Genomic DNA, 15949 nt, shown 5'->3' with positions numbered 1-15949 from the left:
ACTGAGTCCTTTTTTCCACCAAGTCTTCTCACATGTGTGAAGTACCTTAACAAACAAGAGAAGGTTCTGCCCTTCCTATGATTCTCTCAGCGAACAGCCAAAATCTTGAAGGATTACTGTAGGTGTTTAGATAATCTAAAAGCTGCACCTGTTGGTGCCAGTGCAAAGTGGGCTAAAATCAGAGGGGTCAAGGATCAGTCAGTGTCAGTGGCATCACTTCAGGCTGTGGCTTGTCACAGCCTAAAACCACAGGGTCATTGAAGATTGTAAGCCCTTGGAAAGACATGGTGCCAAGTAGCAGCTAAAAAGCCTAGAGTCAAACTGTCTGGCTGAAATTCTGGGCTCCATCCTCCACTAGCTGGCTGACCTTGAACAAGCTACTTAATAACTCTGTGCCTTACTCTCTTCATATCTGATTGGGAATAAAAATTGTGCCTACCTCATAGCATTTTGAGTTAAATGACATAGCACACATTTAGCACCTGATTGGCATTTGAAAAATACCGTGTAGTAGGACTAGTCCTAGAAGTACCCTGTAAGGCATACACTCATAATTTTTGTTGTTCAGATTCTTTCCACATTTCCTTTGCTATGTCTTTATCTGCTTTAAAAAATGGAAGATGATGGTTTGCTTTGTGTCATATAACATTGTAAATATTTTGTTATGTCTTTTTTCCATTTGGAAAAAATACATTGTAAAATTCCAGTTGATTGCTAAGTCTATAACCAAATAGAAGTTAAATTTTCTCATTCCTGTTAATTATTTACTAAACTTTAAAAACACCGGGGAAGAGAGTGCTCCTGTGTGATGGAAAAATTTTGAACTCATTAGATTTCATTTGCATTACTGAAAGAAATTTTAAACCTTACATTTAATTAATTTTATCTTTTGTGAGATGAGGCATCAGATCTCCACATTTTCTCATTGTAAAATGAGAGGCGCTTGTAGACCTCTTATCCAATTAACAAGAATTAATTATTAATAATGTATTGTTCCATCTACCAGGTTTTTTTTTTTTTTTTTTTTTTTTTTTTGTCTTTTTGCCTTTTCTTGGGCCGCTCCCTTGGCATATGGAGTTTCCCAGTCTAGGGGTCTAATTGGAACTGTAGCCACCGGCCTACACCAGAGCCACAGCAACATGGGATCCGAGACGCGTCTGCAACCTATACCACAGCTCACGGCAACGCTGGATCCTTAACCCACTGAGGAAGGGCAGGGACCGAACCCTCAACCTCATGGTTCCTAGTCGGATTCATTAGCCACCGCGCCACGATGGGAACTCCTACCAGTTATTTTCAACATTTCAGATATTCCATACTTAATTTGATTCATACAATGGTTCCTCCTCACATTCATCTCCTACCTAGCTTTTGACCCATATGAATTAAATTTGTTTCCATTTACATTTCGTACATTATTTTGATTTAGGACTTCATCATCTATGAGGATTTTAAGTTCCTCAAGGATGTCGTGACTGATATGGATATAAAAGGTCATAAAGAGGTATAACATGGAATGTCCATCATAGCTACAGTGATTATTCTAAAGAGTAGATATATGCCATGTTTGTGGCTTGCCAAGGTGGATATTCCAGCACACATACTTTTTGATAAACATAAATGTTTTAAATTTCTTGAACAACTTGATTTTTAAGATACTCAAAGAGAAAAGTTTGATCACTTATGTCTCCTGTGATGTTAAAACACCAGTTTTATGTACAATTGTATTTCTTGGTTAAATTGTGTGGCTTCTATTGCTATTGTGAATTTCACCTAAACCTATGATATGTAGAAAATTCTGTCTCAGTTGGGGACTTTTCTTGCTTGTTCAATGTTGTAACTCAGTGCTTAATATAGTACTCAGCAGTTACTAAGTACTCAATAAATATTTTGTAACAAGTAAATGTCTGAGTTACTGCTGATTAACTGGACAGAGAACCTCAACCATTGAAAAATTTTTGTAAAATTAACTTTTTATTATAAATAATGTATGTGCACTTTTGAAATTTTAGGTAATGCAAATGAGCATATAATAAAAACATGAAACTTGTAAGAATCCACTAATTATAAACAATTTTCTAAGCATTTGTCATGTACTCTACACACTATCAATGTTGTATAATAAACCCTCTACTGTTCATTAAACAAAGTAAATAAATTTTATGCAGCAAAACTCAAAGTGTTAATCAAGGATTTGGCTAGATGGGCTTTTGTCTGAATGCTAGGAGAGATGCAAAAAGCAAGAAGCAGAAAGAGGTGAACAGAGGACCATTCAATACAAAGAGTATTTAAAACAGGGTCAAAGGGAAACCTGGGGCAAACCTGTGTATCTGTCTTAGAGCCCTGTTCTCTGTTCAGCCTGTGTTGTATCTTAATGAGAGAAGGGGCCAGCAAATGTGGTAAAGACGATTTACAACAAAATGTTTGGGCAACTTGAATGGTCGTGGAAGTCCTTTTGAAGATCATCCTGATGTGTATGTGTATGTGGCAGAGTGGCAGTGAATCCCATTTAATTTTAATTATTCTTTTAAAATGCAATATATAGAGGTTGATATTTCCAGGGAAAAATATTGGACAACTTTACATAAGGATTGTTCTTGAGAGGCAGAAAACAGAAATCTTAAACTCTCCTGAGAGTCAAAGTTACTGAAACCTGCTGAATGGGCAGAGCAGCCTTGACCAAGACTTAGAAACATAGAGGAATAAAGACACTCTTTATATTCATATCACTAGGTGATAGAAAATGGATGGGATGGTTTCTGCATGTGGCCAGTCATCCTGAAGTAAGCATGCATCTAACAGGAAACTTAGTCTTTATCTAGCCCTCTTAGATCAATGAGGAGAAAACATGAGCAAATCATGTTATAGCTTTGGGACTCCAGACGGTCCTTGAGCCGACTGTGGCTGTGCAGGGGGAACAGCCATGCAGGGAACCATCTCCCTTGAAGCTTGAAGAATGACAGCATCCAAATCAGGCAGCTGGTGATCTGAAACTGCAGCAGGAGTCTTGACTTTTGCCATGTCACTTCAGATGGGTCAATTGCTTCAGATGAGCCTGGCTGTTACATGGATGTCTGTTTACCTATAGAAGCCAGGTTGGAAGCAAACTTAACTTATAGTGTTTGGTTGTAGTATCTGCAGGGTTCAAGGAGTTAGTGCCATTCTGTAAGACAGGAACAAGTAGTACTAATTGGAAACAAAAAAGTACTCTGGGGATTCTAAAGATTATCATGGAATTAGAGTGACCCTGTGGCAATAGCATTTAAGCATTAAAAAGTGATGGAACCATAGCTGAATCCCTTACTGGCGAAGAGTGTGAGCCCTTATGCCTGAAGGAAGGAGGAATTCTTTCCATTTCAACCAAGCGGCCTGTACAGCTTTTGGGTGGTGTGTCATGGTGAGGTCATCAACTGGGAGAGTATTTGTTTCTTATTGCTGCGATAACAAACTTCCACAAAGTTAGCTTAAAACAATACACATTTTTTATCTTACGTTTCAGATGGATAGAGTTCTAAAAGATTGTGGGGACTTCATTGTCTCTGGAGACTCTAGAGAGGAGTTCATTTCCATACCTTTTCCAACTACTAGAGCCCACACACATTCCTCAGTTCGTGGCCCTGCATCACACTGACCTCTGCTTCCATCATCTCATCTCTGACTCTTCTGTCCTTGCCTCCCTCTCACTTTCACTTGTAAACATCCTTGTGATAGTCTTGTGCCCACGTGGATAATCCAGGATAATCTCTGTATCTCAAGATCCTGAATTTAATCAGATCTGCAGAGTTTCTTTTGCCATATAAAGTAATAGAGTCACAGGTTCCAAGTATTAGGACATCTGCGGGGGCCAACATTCTGCCCCACCACAGGGAGCAATGCTAAGAGTGGGTACTAACATGCACCTCTGTGACAGGGGCTAACCCCCTACTCATAATTCTACCTCCTCTTTGTAAATACCAGTTTTTATGGGTTTGAAAAGAATATATTCATGACTCAATAATTTTATATTAGATAAGTTGCTGTTCAGAATGGCATTATTAGTTACCTAGGAGTTGCCAAAAATATTGTACATATACCCTTGAAAAATTTTATTTGAAACTGTATCTTAGTCAAGTGGGAAATGAATTCTAAATTAAAAATGGGAGTTCCCGTCGTGGCGCAGTGGTTAACGAATCCGACTAGGAACCATGAGGTTGAGGGTTCGGTCCCTGCCCTTGCTCAGTGGGTTAACGATCCGGCGTTGCCGTGAGCTGTGGTGTAGGTTGCAGACGTGGCTCGGATCCCGCGTTGCTGTGGCTCTGGCGTAGGCCGGTGGCTACAGCTCCGATTCAACCCCTAGCCTGGGAACCTCCATATGCCGCGAGAGCAGCCCAAGAAATAGCAACAACAACAACAACAAAAGACAAATAAATAAATAAATTAAATAAATAAATAAATTAAAAATGGAATAATAAATAATTAAAAATCAGATCGTAAATATAAAAACCAGGCACTTTAGGTAAACATAAATTATTATAAAAATACTGTTTTTAAAATGAAATACAAGTCAATATTTTTGAAAAAATGCTGAAGCTCAGAGCAGGGACATTTGGTTCAAGTAGTCATGAGTTCAAATCCATGCTATGCAGTACAATAGTTGAAAATAATAGTTTTGCATGGTTAAATCATTGTTTTGTGATTGATGATGTAACTACAGAAATGAAATATAAAATCATGTTTTTAAAGAACTTATGGGAGTTCCTGTCATGGCTCAGTGGTTAAGGAACCTGACTAGTATCCATAAGGACACAAGTTCGATCCCTGGCCTTGCTCAGTGGGTTAGAAGAGCCAGCATTGCCGTAAGCTGTGGTGAAGGCCACAGATGTGGCATGGATTCTGTATTGCTGTGTGTGTGGTGTGTGGTGTAGGCCGGCAGCAGTTCAGCCCCTAGCCTGGAACTTCCATATGCCGTGATTGCAGCCCTAAAAAAAATTAAAAAAAAAAAGAGCTTATAATAAATATTAAGACAATGAAATTCAAAATTATTAACTTTTTATTATAAATTTCATATAAATAATATAAAAAATGAAAAATTATAAAAATATAGAAATTCATAGAAACAGAAAAATTAAAAACAACTTCCAAAGGAGAAAATATTTAAAAAGTGACAGAAGTAAGATAAAGCATGCTAATTTTTTCAACTAATAAAATTAGATAAAGCATTTTATTAAAGGTTAAGACAATCAGTTTGGCTATAATGAACAAAATTATACATGATATACCCCTAAAATTACAGGAGTCAAAATTATTCCTTTAAGTAAGTGGATGGGCAGCATTTCTTATATGAAAAAAAGTAAGCTCTAGTTAAAATTTTAATTTTAGGCAATTTGAGAATTAAAGACAAGATTAATTAAGTGGGCTAAAACCTGTTTTTTATATTTATATTAAAATATACCATCTTGGGTTCTTTTTGGTGATTCTTAATAAAATATCAAAATATGTAATTCAAAAACCAATGCTTAGAAAAAGAGATAGAAAAGTAGATGAGCTAGGATAACTGCCTTTGCCTTCATCAGACTAAGTAGAAAAACAGAAAATTAGAATAACATTATTAATAAAAATTAGCTATTGGTTTATATGTAAACCTCTTTAATCTAAAAGAGATAGTAAAACATATTTTACAATTTCCATGAAATCTTTAGCAAAAAAAAGTAGAGCTACACATATTAGCACACAACAGGCTACAAAGTAAATTTAGAACATTGCAAATGGCAGAAATTATTCGGGAAAGATTTTCTCTGACCAAAAGGTTATACAATTTTAATTTATAATTAAAATTTAAAAGTAAAAGTAAAATTTTAAAGTGAAAATGTCAAACCTAAAAAACAACCAAGCATTTGTTAGTTGATACAATAAAAATCTCCTTGGCAACAAGAACATCAAAGAAAATACTATTAGACAAAGTATTATAGATGTCTAGAAAGGTGAAAGAATCAAATTCATTGTCAAATGTATCTATTATTAAACACTGACTTAAAATGAAAATTAAAATGAAACCGAATTTTAAAAATCATACTTTAATAAGTGTATTTATACATAGTCTCTTCGAGTAGATTCCAAGACATGGAATTACTGGGTTAAATGATAATGCACTTTTTATAAGCATTTAATTTGTATTACAATCATCTTTTCCAGACATGTTAAAAAATTAAAAATTATAATTATTGCCTCTATTAGAACACAATAAGAATTAACCGAACAGCCATCAATCAGATGTGTACAACTGGGAATCCCACTTTTCTAATGACTTGTATCAACTCCATTCTTGAGTCTGCATTATTCAACAGAGTTAGCAGCTTGTTTGATTTCATTGTAATAATCTTGGTCAGATAATTCTGAACTCAGAGTTGAAGTCTTTATCAAGGGGCCTAAGCTAAGTCACAAAGCTGTGTAGGCTCCAGCTCTCCTTTCCTGACTGGTCTGTGGTGCAGGTGTACCTCACAGTTGATTTTGACAAGTGGCCCACCTGGGGACCCAGCTAGGCATCTGCCCTTCTGCTGGCTGGGGGGATTCTAGAGAAGCAGTCCATGGAGTGTGACCCCATGAGTTCTATTGATACAGAGAAAAGCAAACACCTTTCTTCTCCTGCCCCTTCCCTCCACCTTCCAAACTGGCTTAAGTCCTATTCTTATAAGAAAACACATATATCCTTGCAATTCTGTGGAGATCTTTAAGCAATCTCTCCTTCAGTTGTACCTCTATGGGGATGTTATGTTGTTGTGCTGTAGTCGTGTGAATGTGTGTGTGAATGTGTGTGTTACATACATACTGGTACTTGCTCATTTAGGCTTTTCTGTCTTTTGTACAAGTTGGCTAAACACCAGTCTCCATGATAACTTTATTTTTTAAATGTATCTAAATAATTTTTTGAAGTATAGCTCATGTACAATATCATGTTAGTTTCAGACATACAGAACAGCAATTCAGTGATATATATATATATTCCATGATCACTTTAATTTTTTTTAAAGGGAGCATGGTGATATATGGGGGAGGGCAGTGCCTTTTTATTTATTTATTTATTTAAATTTTATTTATTAGCTTTTTAAGGCTGTACCCATGGCATATGGAAGTTCTGAGGCTAGGGGTCGAATCAGAACTACAGCTGCTGGCCTACACCACAACCACAGCAACATGAGATTTGAGCTGCATCTGCAACCTACACCACAGCTCATGGTAATGTGGATCCCAGACCCACTGAGCAAGGCCAGGGATCAAATCCGCATCCTCATGGATACTAGTCGGAATCATTTCCACTGCACCACAATGGGAACTCCCCCATGATCACTTTAATTTTCTTTTTTTTGTGTGTGAAATTTTATTTTTATTTTTTTTGCAGAATAAAATACATGCATTTAAACACAGTTACATTCACACAGATTATTATATCATGGATCTTAAGAAACAGATTAAGTGACTCCCTCTGGAGAAGTGGAATGGAAAATATGCTGAGACAAATAGGAAATTTATTCTATACTTTATCCCATTTTGTATGGCTTTCATCTTTACTATTTAGTATTATCTATTACATTTCAATTTTTCTTTAAAAATTAGCATTATATTAAAATTGTGTATATTATGCAACTAAAATTTATAAAGAAGAAAGCCTTATATACCATTAAATACTTTATATAGCATAATAAAAAGAATAACAACTGGTAAGAATAACAAAAATAATACACCCTCTGAAAATAAGTAAAATATAAAATGCATAAATTGGTTAAAAAACAGTGTAACTATATAAATATGTCCTCACAATTCGTTACATCATATTGATTCTTCAATATAGGCATTACACCATTCTAGGTGATGTGATAAACAAGACATTATAGACCTTACATTGTACCATGGAGAGAAATGGTTATTAATAATACAATTGTAGAACTGTATTATTTAATTGTACAGTTGCATTATTTAATTATAATTATCATAAATTCTTTGATGGAGAGGAAATCAGAATCAGATGTAAGAAGACTTCAGCATTCCAATAATGATGTCAAATGACCCCCTTCATGGTGGATTAAGTGCTTATTTACTATGAGATATATTTCTTCTCCAGAGATTTCTTGTTTGTGTATCAATTGTAGGTTTTTGGTTTGATATAAAGTCTACATGCATATGAGATTGTTTTAAGTTGTTGTTCTCTTAATTACAAGTTCATCTCCAGTGTCCTGCATTTTTACCCATCTCTTCTCATGATTTCTGATTTTGGTGGTATAATTGTGCATGGATGATTTCATACCTTTACCATATATATACCTTTACTGGTGAGCCTTGTCATTTGTGGAATTTTTGTTTCCTACTGCTGTCTTTTCTTTTCTGCCTAGAGAAGTTCCTTTAGTATTTGTTGTAAGGCTGGTTGAGTGTTGCTGAATTCTCTCAACTTTTGCTTATCTGTGAAGTTTTTACTTTCTCCTTCAAATCTGAATGAGAGCCTTGCTGGGTAGAGTAATCTTGGTTGGAGGTTTTTTCCCTTTCATCACGTGAAGTATATCATTCCACTCCCTTGTGGCCTGCAGAGTTTCTGCTGAAAAATCTGCCGATAACCTTATTTGGGTTCCCTTGTATGTTACTTGTTTCTTTTCCCTAGCTGCTTTCAAGATTTTCTCTTTGTCTTTAATTTTGGTCAGTTTGATTAACGTGTGTCTCGGTGTATTCCTCCTTGGGTTTATTTTATATGGTACTCATTGTGCTTCCTGGATTTGAGTGAGTGATTTCTTCCCCATGTTAGGGAAGTTTTTGGCTATTATCTCTTGGAATATTTTTTTTGTCCCCTTCTCACTCTCTTCACCTGGCACCCCTATAATACAGATGTTGGTGTGTTTAACATTGTCCCAGAGTTCTCTGAGACTCTCCCCATTTTTTTTCAGTCTTTTTTTCTCTTTTCTGTTCTGCATCCATAATTTCTACTAATCTGTCCTCCACCTCACTTATTGGTTCTTATCTGCCTCCTGTATTCTGCTGTTACCTGCTTCTAGGGAATTTTTTATTTCAGTTATTGTATTTTGCATCTTTTGTTTAAGTTTTATATCTTGCATCTCTTTGCTCAGTGTTTCCTGTAAGGTATCCATCTTTGCGTCCAGTTTCTTTGCAATGTCTTGCATCATCTTCAGCATCAACAGTCTAAAGTCTTTTTCCTGGAGGCTGAGAATCTCCTCATTGCTTAGCTGATTTTCTGGGGATTTTCCTTTCTCCCTCACCTGAGTTATAGTTCTCTGTCTTTTCATTTTTATGGGTTTTTGGTGTGGTGACCTTTTTACAGATAATAGAGTTGTAGCCTCTCTTACTTCTGGTGTCTGCCCCCCTTGTGGCCGAAGTCAGTATGGGGGACTTGCTGTAGGCTTCCAGATGGGAGGGGATGCCTGCCCACTGGTAGGTGGAGCCGATTCTAATCCCTCTGGTGGGTGGGGCTTAGTCTCTGGATGGGATTAGAGGCAGCTGTGTGCCTGAGGGGTCTTTAGGTAGCCTGTATACTGAGGGGCGGGGCTGTGATCCCCCCTGGATTGTTGTTTGCCCTGGGCTTCTCAGTGCTGACTGATGGTGTGGCCAGATTTTCCCAAAATGGCCCCCTCCAGAGAAAGGCATGCTGCTGAATATTCCCGAGAGCTTTGCTTTCAATGTCCTTCCCTCACAACAAGCCACACTCACCCCTGTTTTCCCAGGATGTCCTCCAAGAACTGCAGTCAGGTTTGATCCAGACTCCTATGGAAACCTCACTCTTCCCTGGGCCCCAGTGCACGTGAACGTCTGTGTGCATCTTTTAAGAATGGGGTCTCCATTTCCCCCAGTCCTGTGGAGTTCCTGCGCACAAGCCCCGCTGGCCTTCAATGCCAGAAGCGCCAGGGGCTCTTTCTCCCAGTGCCAGATCCCTGCACATGAGGGTTTGATGTGGGGCTCAGAACTCTCACTCCTGTAGGTGAGTCTCCATGAACCAGTTGGTTTTCAGTCTGTGAAGCTTCCCACCCAGGAGGTATGGGGTTGTTTATATTGTGAAATCGCCCCTCCTACCTCTTGGTGTGGCCTCCTCTTTTTCTTCTGGAGTAGGGTATCTTTTTTAAGGTTTCTGGTCCATTTGGGTGGAGATTTCTCAGCTTTTAGTTGTGACTTTTGTTGTTTTTAGGGGAGAAGTTGAGCTCCAGTCCTTCTATTCCTCCATCTTAATCCTCTGATTCCCCCTTGATCACTTTAGATGAGAAACTCTCATTATGCTTCTGTACCAAACTACAAGGGGAATTATTCTAGGGATGGGGACCATCGGGGCAGAGGCACAAGTCACCTTATCTATACACAGTATCAACCCCCCTCCCCAAAGGTTTGCCTCTTTTTATTTCAGTTTTTTTTGTGGACTCACTTCTGTTAGTTGGGGGATGATACAAACCAGTTCTTTGGTTTCCTTCATTGATTTATTTTACATCTTGCCAGATATTGTAGAGTTTAGCTCTCTGTAATTTGGAAGCTGTCCTCCACAAATAAATATGGGGATGGTTGCAATGGAAGGCAAGATGACCTAGGACTGATAGTGGATGTCTTACTATGTCATTCCATCTAGTATGAAACCCCGTTAGCGCTCTGGCAATCAACAGTGTGGTACTGACAAAGTAATTAATGTGCAGAAAGGGAATAGAACATGCATTGATGCATCTCTGAATTAAGTACATACTAATGGAAGTTTTATAAACCATTGCTGAAAGGACACCTTTATTTGATTAATGAATGATTAGGGAAAAGTTATTTCTAGATAGATTGAAGAATTAAATAGAAAAGTATGAAGGAAAAGATTTTGTCAATGTTTTTCAAATAAATAGTATTTAGCTGTGGAATTGAAATATCTTTAATTCTGTGGCTTAGATAAATGAACTTCAGATAATTAACTGGACAAAGGCCACCTTTGAAATTATTCTTGGGGAATGGCTTCCACCAAAAAAGGAATGAACATATGAAGAAGAGGTACTATGAAGTGAAAGCTTAGTAAGTGTGCTTATTGCCTTAAAAAGCAATAACAATATAACAACAACAACAAAAAAAAACAGACCCTATGGCAATCTAGAATGAAAATCCCAGATAATTCTAACATGACTTAAGATATAAGGGATATTGGACATCAGTGGGAGCTAAGAATAATTTAAAGAAAATACATGAATATTAATAAATTTAAGAAACTGATAGGTTAAAATAAATGCAGATTTTGGCTTTAGTTAGAAATAGTCACATAGAGACAAAAATAGTATGTCTCCTGTTTTCCATACAATTTGAAATGCTATTGATTATAAAATACATCATTATTTCATTTACTGCTGTGAAAGAAAAAATTCTGCCAAGTATAAAAAGGGCTGCCCATAAAGACACAGTGCTTTCTTTTCAGTGGAATTTATTCATATTGAAACAAGTCTTTCAACAATGTCATTTTCATACAACTGCAAAAAGAAAAACCAAAATAAAGCCAGTAAACATATTCTTAAAACTTCTTTAGAGTGAGTCCAACTCTTCTAAGTGGCTTTTTAAACTTAGAATCAGTAATGTTTGTGTTTTCTGCACAAAATCACTCTCTGTGCAGTGAAGAGTGGAGGTACACTATTTTTAACAGATTCGTAGAGGTAAACTACTGTGCGTTGCAGATAGAACAGACCTACTTTAGACTTCTCCTGAGGAATGTTGGTAAGTCCAATTCATCACACCCATAAACCTCTTTTCTTGAATCATTTGGTGCCTAAGGAATATAGTTTTTTTTTCTCCATTATTTCCTCTAGGATTTTCTTCCAAACTGCTGGCACCCAATCCAAAGGTTATAATGCTGGGGCTTTTGATATTCCAGTAAGCTCAGAGAATGACAGCTATGTCACAACTACTGCCTGGCCAACAGTGATCATAAAACACTATACACTTCTGGGAGTACCTGTCGTGGCGCAGTGGTTAACGAATCCAACTAGGAACCATGAGGTTGAGGGTTCAATCCCTGGCCTTGTTCAGCGGGTTAAGGATCCGGCGTTGCCATGAGCTGTGGTGTAGGTTGCAGACGCGGCTCGGATCCTGCGTTGCTGTGGCTCTGGAGCAGGCCGGTGGCTACAGCTCCGATTCGACCTCTAGCCTGGGAACCTCCATATGCTGTGAGAGCGGCCCAAGAAAAGGCAAAAAGACAAAAAACAAAAACAAAACAGTATATACTTCAGACCCTTCCTGATTTTCAAGATATATTACAATGAGACATTCATTTTAGAAACCATGAGGTACATACATTTTAGAAACCATGAAAAATAACTTTTGACTAGCTTTAAAAAAATTTCAACCTTTCTAAAATAAAGTAAGGAGGAAAAAGGAAAAAATTAAAAATATGGTAATATAGAACACTAAGCATTACACAGAAGAAAATCCCTTATAAAATAATTTCAATAAATGTGAGTTCAACTAAAAAAATCTAAAGATGGAGACATGTAGGTTGAAGTACAATTTAGCAGTATATTATTGTATTTATTAGTCAAGATCCACAAAAAGGAAAAAGAATCTAAGTATTTAGAGGGGCTCTAATGCAGGGAATGGGTTATCTAGATGTTGGATAGGCAAAATGCAGAAGATGATTTGCAGAAGCAAAAAAGAAGGATGATATGCAAATATCAGAATTTGGCTGACATGTCTATGCGGGAGCACAACACAAGTCTATAGCTGCTGATGCACATTTGGAGATGTCACATCCTCTTCAGGATCCACCAGAGAGCTGCCCCTTTGGCAAGGGTGGAGCTGTGGCCTACACTGTGGCTATCACCAATGTTGACATGTGTGGTTGTGCTGTCACCACAATTTCTCTGCCACTGCTTCTGCTGCTGCCACCACTTAAGACTCTGCCAGAAACTGGAAGCAGGATGCGAGGCACTTCTCCCCTCCTCCACCTTACAGATTCCTATCAGGATTCCCATTAACAAAAGTTGACAGGAAGCCAGTTGTCAGGAGATCCTGGGAAATGTCACTTGTAGGCTTCCAGCCCCCCTAACACATAGCAGAATACAAAAGGGTCTTCAGACAAACATGCAGTTAACTGACACCATTATCTATAAGACATGCATTTAAAACAAAAGGATATGAAAGTGTTTATTTATTCATTCATTTAACAAATATTTATAACATGACTTCTAAGTGTCAGCTTCTCTTCCAGGTGTGGTGATACAGCAGAGAGCAAAACAGATGAAATACCTGCTGAGCATATTTTTGACCAATTAACTCAGGGAAGCCAGACAATGAACATGATGAGAGTTAAATCCTGCAGTATTTGAGGACATGACAAATGCTAGAGGAAAAGTAAAGCAGGGAAGATGGGTAGGGAGGGCATAGGATTGCAATTTATTAAAATATGGGCCTTGTTGAAAAGGTAACTTTTGAACAAAGATATGAAGGAAGATAATAAATATGTATGAATGAAATGTGAAATATTTATTTTAATAATACACCAAGTCGGAATTAGGGTGAAAGTGCTCTGGGAATAAAGAAGAGTATTATTTATTGGTAAAATGAATCTTACATCAAGAAGATACAGTAAGGAGTTTCTGTTGTGGCTCAGTGCGTTAAGGATTCAGTGTTGCCATAAACTGTGGTGTAGGTCGCAGCTCAGCTCAGATTCAAGCCCTGGCCCAGGAATTCCATATGCCACAGGTGCATCTGTAAAAAGAAAAAAAAAAAGATACAGTAATATGGTAATGTACGTAATTCACAGAATATCAGTCTAGCCCCAAAAGGTAAACAACAACAATGGTCAGAATGAGGACAAATATGTGTATCAAAAATTGTGGTTTAAATTGAGATCTAGCAGGAAAAAATCCTTATTATAGTGGATTTGGGTGACACAATAAGAAAAATATTAGCTCTATATCAAAATGAACAGCCAACAGAAAGCAAAGATTCTTTTATACAGAGTTCATTCAAGGCTGCAAAAGAAGCCCAATGCAAAAGAAGCCCAAGGAATTAGCATACATTAAGACTGTGTTCTTTGATCATAATTCAAAAAGTTAGAAATCCATAAAAAATGAACAACCTTAAGAAAATCCTTTATATTTGGAACCTAAAATAAGTATTATTTTCATTAAAGAGAAATGCATGGAAAATTATGAAATACTGAATGCAATAAAAATAGTAAAAACATATAGATATTTGTGAGAGTTGACCAGAGTAGAACTCAGAATACATTTCTGAATACATTTAGCCAAACACAAAGTATATTGGAAAACAGACACTAGCTAACCTCAAGAATATAGAAAAAGAGAAACTGAGTAGGCACTAAAACTTAAAAAGAGACTAAACATATTTGAAATAGGGAATAAAAACAAACAAACAAAAATGTTATAAAAAAAAGTTTAAAAATAATGAGGAAAAAATCTTTGGCAAGACTAAGCTAAAAAGAGAGAAGATGCAGATAAACTACAGAATGAATGAAAAGAACCTAACAATAATCATGAAAGCTACTAAGATAAAAAGGACCTCACTAACAAACACAAGTGAATTAGCAAATCTATGAATCAAGCTGTTGCATTGTACTTACCTTCCCTGCCATAGAGTTTTGGCAGTGACCCCAATCTGAACGAGAGGTGTTGTACTTCAGTGTAGACCACAGTAAGAACTTGTTAAACCACTTCTCTTATCCTTTATCTCATTCGCAGGCCCAGACTACATGGCGAATTAAGAGTGATGTGAAAGTAGAGAACTGGAGAGAAAGAGTTTCTTTAAATTGAGATTTAAAGAGTGAGATTATGTTTCTCTCCCAAAAAAATGATGAGTTCTTTAAGAATCTCATTGGTTTGCATGTCTCTTGGAACTTGGGGGACATAGGGCTAGCATTTCTCTTTGCCTTGGAAACATATTTTAGAGATGAGAGACTGATGAGAATGAACCTGTGGTGGCAGAGCCAACAGCACATAACTGTCTTTATAGAGCTTGAGGGGAGGATTGGGGTGATTGTGTTCCCTCATTCCAAGATGAGACCTGCAGGGGTAAGAGAGCCCCAATGAGGGAATTTGTGTGAGGTGCACCCCAAAAGCCTATAGCTGAAGAAAGAGTCATAACTTGCTGCCCCCAAACAGAATATCCAATATGAGGGATCTGTACAATCTCAGAAACAGATTGTGAGTGAAACCCCTAAGTAAGTGCTCCCCGGAAGAGTTACCCTCAGTCATTGGCTGCACTCAAAGGTCATCAGGAACAGATCACAGCAGTACTGGTCAAGCAACTATTTTTGCTTTTACCTCTCTTCTGTCTTCTTCCCTTCACCTCTGGTGGGGTTAGGGTTAGCAGAGTGATTACTGGGTGAAGAAGAAGAAAGAAGAAAATGAAGAAGAAGGCTCTGAAGAAGAAAGGGAAGAAACTAAGTCATACCTGAGCTGAGGAAAGGGGCAAGTTACAAATGGAATGAGATGATTTGATTAGATTTGAATGTAACTGGTTAATATGTATTAATTATGACAAGAAAAATATAAAACTTTATCTAGAAAAGTGATAAATTATTCAGGAGAGTGTATGAAGATTCTGGTCAGGAAAAGACATAGTTTCTTTCTCTTTACACCTTACCAGGTCCAACTTATTTAATAAACTACCTACATTTAGGTGAAATGGATACATTTATTTTTTAAAAAATCAAAAATTGGGACAATAAGAAATAGAACTTTTAGATAGCCTATTAAGCATTACATAAATAAATTAAAATAGTAATGAAAAATTTTCTCTTACTCTCCCTGCAAAAAGTTCAAGGTCTAAATTTTATAGTTTTATGGGTGAGTTCTACTGGAATTTCAAAGAATAGATAATCTCATCTAAAACAAGCTGATACAAAACTCATTTTACGAGATTAGTGTACCTTGATTCCACAACAGGATAGTTTAAAATATAAAACTAGAGGTTAAAATAATTTATGTTTACATAAAACTCCTGAATAAAATAT

The 15949-nt window shown here is 36.9% G+C and overlaps 1 long non-coding RNA gene across 6 annotated transcripts in view; it reads left to right on the top strand.

The window, feature by feature from the left end:
- Positions 1-15949, top strand: part of LOC110260380 (uncharacterized) — a 408289-nt gene that overhangs the window by 140600 nt on the left and 251740 nt on the right. The window contains exon 4 of one of the 6 annotated variants that reach the window (XR_014806284.1): positions 11784-13701. The exons of the other annotated variants lie outside the window; for them this stretch is intronic. This is a non-coding gene — a long non-coding RNA (uncharacterized LOC110260380). Of the gene's footprint in view, positions 1-11783; positions 13702-15949 lie in introns of those variants that run through there. 6 annotated transcript variants of the gene reach the window in all.

This window comes from Sus scrofa, chromosome 1, assembly GCF_054392235.1.
Source record: "Sus scrofa isolate SSC_HxYL_T2T_F1_AM1 chromosome 1, Sscrofa_HxYL_maternal_Yorkshire_Landrace_v2.0, whole genome shotgun sequence".
NCBI classification, from domain to species: domain Eukaryota; kingdom Metazoa; phylum Chordata; class Mammalia; order Artiodactyla; family Suidae; genus Sus; species Sus scrofa.
The sequence above is the reverse complement of the archived record's forward strand: the minus strand, read 5'-3'. Positions and strand labels throughout refer to the sequence as shown.